Raw genomic sequence first — 4,688 nt, forward strand, 5'->3', positions numbered from 1 at the left:
TCCTTCCCTCCTTCCCTCCTTCCCTCCTTCCCTCCCTCCCCCCCCTGAAAACAAGACTGCTGCTGTTTGCATCTTTGAAGAGCTTTTTGTTGCCTTTTAAATGTACAAAGCAGCAAAACATATCAGCTTTATTTCTTGTTACTTGTACAAGTAGAACTCGAGATTAGGGAAGACAGATCATAACTCACAGTTCCTTTCCTTGCTTGAAATCGTGAGTGGGGAGAGTAGTTGGCACAAACAGATGCAGAGGAGACGCTTTGGTACTTATACATAAAAGCAGTGCAATTCAATGACTGTGGTAACTATATATGATTCTGATTTTTTTCTTTGTGTAATGATTCGTGATTCTTCCTGCTGTTTATCATTTCCGATGGTCTGCACTGTCAAAAGACACTGATTAGGTGGACAGAGAGTGCGGATGCCTTCATCACAGAGGCACAAACTCTTGCAATAGGTGCTTGCAAAAACACAATCATTTCTTAGACTTGTTTTCTATGCATTAAACTTTTTGTTCTTATCTCGTTCAATAAGAATAAGCAACTTGGCCTGGTATTTCTGTGCAAGGTCAAATTTTGTTAAATCATAATTGGTTATTAATGCAATAACTGTGTTTCAGTTACCACAAAACAGAGGGACAGGTGCTGCCTTGGGCTGTTTGCTCCCATTGCTCCCGTGAGGCAGGGATGGTGACTTGCTCCCCAGCCAACTGGTGACCCAAARAATATGTTGCCTATGCAGCAGCATAGGATTGCGGCAGACTCRATAGGAACTGAAGGTTTTACTTTTTGTCTGATTTGTGCTGGACAAGAAGGGCCTAGTGGATAGCACATCCAAGACGGAGCATCGTCAAAATAGCCTCAATAAACTATGCAAGCGGAAAAGGGCATGGATTTCTGCCAGGCCTGTATTTCACTGCAGAACACACAGCATGTAACATCTAACATCTCAACACCTTGCTGGTTTATCATGTTGGTGGATGACAGACCGATGGATTCTCAGGGAAGGGAGTGAGCACCAAGCCAGAAGTGTTTTGTCTTTAAGAAAGTATTTATTAGATAGCAAGGTGTGCTGCATTTCCTACAGTAATAATTCTCAGACTCTGAAAGCCCACTTTTTTTTTAAGGGAATTATAAATTTTTAGTAAAGCACTGACACCTGWCTCACTTCCATGGTTGCATGACTTTCTAAAGAAACTTGTGATATACGTCATAAACTTGTGATAACTCGTCATAAACTTTTCCATCTGGCGAAACACCTCTTACATGTTTTCATTGTGCCTCCATTTCAGCTGATACTTCTAGTTCCTATATCATCAGAGAGAGCCTAAAATAAATCACAGTTCCCCTCTCYGTTTTTATAGATTTCTATCACATTCAGTCTTAGTTGTTGCTTTTCTATCCTGAAGAGTCTTAATTTACTTTGTCATTTCTTCATGCTTGTTACTTTTTTTCTGTATCTTTTTTCAGTCTTTATATGTATTTTTAAGACTTGGAAGGGAGGAAYAGACCATGCATTGTACTGAGTATTGCAGACACACCAAAGATCACATAATGCTCCAATGCCTTTAATGCCTCTTTTAGGTACAGAAAGCAGTAAAGTTGTCTCTTCAGATGGCGCCTGCAGTTGTTAACATACCTTATATTGCCAAAGGTAAAGCATTTGTAAATGTAAAAGCAGAAGAACAGGTCAAATTCCCTCAGCTGGCCAGAAAAAAAGGCTCTTCCTCTTTGGTGTGCAGTTTGGTGCTTGCATCTCTCGATGCAGCTCCATTCTCCACAAGAGCTCAGGGCCTTCAGCTCCCATGCCTTGCTCCTCAGGGATGCTCCGTTGCACTCGATGCCGATGGAGTACTGGCTGGGGGTGGACTTGTGTGTGTGTGTGTAGTTGGTTTTCTTTAAAGMCAGTTATTACAGAGTCAAGAATTTCCAGAAAAATCCCCTTCAGAAATCTCTTTGACCACTGTGACATTCTGAAAGCTTCAGAAAAATCCTACATTGTTTTCTTCTCGCGCTTATGAATCTTCCTCACTTGCCCTGGAATTGGGTAAYAGAGGGGATGGCTTGAACTAATGACTGTGCTGTCTGAGCAGAGCAGAGGGTTATTCCTTATTGACTCACCCTTCATAGCATGCACTAAGCTGCGCAAACAGACAATAAAGGCCGGGGTTATGTCCAGCTGAGGGATGGTTAGACCTAACGACCTGGTCAATGTTTTCACCTGAAAATAGAGGCTTTACTCTCTGAATCTGCCTGGAAGTCGATGGCAGAGACAGAAGAGCTGCCCTGTTGCACATCTACCTCATTACCACCTGGCTTCTTGTGTCACTTATCAATATCTGATACATGAAGGCTAGGACTTTTTTTCTTTTAATGTAAATCAATTTATTTGCAGTGTTAATTGAAGAATAGTTAGGAATTGATCCAATATGCTCAATCTATTAATTGGCCAACAGGGCTGGCTCCAGCAAAGCCAGATATTCGGCTGAGATTCATTCTTTAGAAGAAACGGGATATTCAATTGAGATTCATTCTTCTTAAATATGAAATACTAAAATTATTCCTGATGACAACTGGTGCAGGCCATCCTCTCTTCACAAAGCACAAAGATAGTAGTAAGTTAGACCTGGTGCACTATTTCTAAAGAAAGGAGGAAAACAATTAGTAGTAATTTCTGAAGAAGTAAGATTTAATGGTAGAAGTCAGTATATTAAGGTCCCTAACATCAATATGTAATTACCATTAAAATTGAGTTGTCTTTTTTAGCTTGTATTCCTTTGGGATCAATATTTCCTGCCGAGCTTTGCTGACACCCTGTCAATGAGGGTCCTCTTAGTCCAATCTCACAGGCTCCCCTTGCTTACAAGGCAAAACAGTAAACGAGTTTCACACAGAGCCCTGATTTATAGCACAGTGTCCTTTGAAAAAGACACAGAAAACTGCATGGCATCCTTTTTCCACGAGAATCTTTATCTACATAATGTGCCTGTAAAATATTTATTGTAATGAACAAAGCAGATGTGTGCTGTTTAAAAATAAAAAGAAATGCTTGAAAACAAACAAGCAGAAGGAGTTTAGTGGAAATGGGAGAACAATACAGAACACAAACTGCGTATGGAACCGGGGGGTGAGTTTAATTAATCTGGTAGTACCATCTGCGCTGGTTCTGGCAATAGGGGGAAAAACAGACAAAAGAATGTGCAATTTTCAATAGTGTGTAGGTGATAGTCAGTATTCTGCATAATTTCAGAAAGGGAGCAGCAGTGCAATTTAAGATCCAGCCCTGCAAGTGCATCTTCTGTGACTTTGTTCCATACACTTAAGCATTTAATGGATGTTTGCCATAACGTTGCTTTAAATATTGCTTATAGTAAAAATATTGCAGACAGAAGGAAAACAAACAAACAACAGGGCAAGGTTAAAATTTGGAGGTATAAGCATTACAGCTTTTCCTTAAAAAAGATGRACTGTGTCCCTCTTTAAAATGTAACTTTGGAGTCGTTGACACTTCTTACACTGTTAAGGATCGCTGTATGTAACTGCATGAAAAATTGAAAGCAATTTGAGTTGCATCTTCCTATACTGAATAGTGTCAACTTTACAAAGATTCAAGAGATTTCAAAATTTAAGTCCCGGGTTGTTTTTAGTTTCAAATTCGGGCACAATCTATATCTCTTCATTGGCTCAACAGATCTTGTCCATCTGAAGGGCTGGTCATTAGCAACTACCATCACTTAACTGTGAACTGTCTCATGCCTGATATTTACATACATGATCTCTGGCACAAAAATTTAAAGTATTGACTAAAGGAAAACTGCTTAGAAGAAGAATTCTGCATAGAGTCTGCTCAGCATCTGCTTGGCCTAACTAACAAGTATCATATAAAGTTGGAGTTTGAAGCTCATACAAAAGTTTGGCTTTATGTGCCAATTAGCAGGGAAAAATACCACTATGAGGGTATGAGATGAAGGAAGATAAGACTGCACCTTGTTAAATGTGAGTGCTGAGCTTATGGACAATCTGACTCTCCCCTTTTTTAAAGAAAATAAAGAAATATCTCTGATTGGTTTAAATGTACATCATCTTAGAAATGAACAGCATTTTTTTTTCAGAAGTTCCTTCTTCAATGACTTTCTGAAGGGGATGTGGAAAATAAGCTCCTTCAGTTTTTCTGAGATTTCAGTAAATGTCAAGCGACGTTTTATCTGGTACTTATTTTTACCTTTGATATTTTATTACACTTTCTATTGCTCCYTGGATGGTTTAAAGAAGAGGGAGACATAGGGAAAGGGTTGTTTTTAACTCGTGACACCTGTTTGTAGAAGTCTTATTGAAGCCATTAGTACTTTCTGAAGTAGAAAAGATTACTTTCTTTTCTTCTTATCATTCTGTAATCATATTCATATATAAATCTGGCAGTAGTGAATAAAGAAGATGGAAAGAGAAAAAACTTTTGTGCTTAGCACTTTACTAACTGAGCTAGCTTTCTACCACAATGAGTTTATATCTAATTCCATTAAATGTCAGTAACAAACTTTTCAGTTGTCCCCATGAGATCTCTAAAACCATTGATACTTTTGATAAACTTTCTATACTGCAAGATCCTCCTTTGAATGTGTTGAGTTACTATTTACTTCAAGGAAGTTATGTTTCCAGAGTCTAAGCTGAAAAGTTAGAAAAACAAAGAAAGAC

Source organism: Nothoprocta perdicaria, unplaced genomic scaffold (assembly GCF_003342845.1).
Source record: "Nothoprocta perdicaria isolate Ctin4 unplaced genomic scaffold, notPer1 scaffold_19, whole genome shotgun sequence".
Classification (NCBI taxonomy): domain Eukaryota; kingdom Metazoa; phylum Chordata; class Aves; order Tinamiformes; family Tinamidae; genus Nothoprocta; species Nothoprocta perdicaria.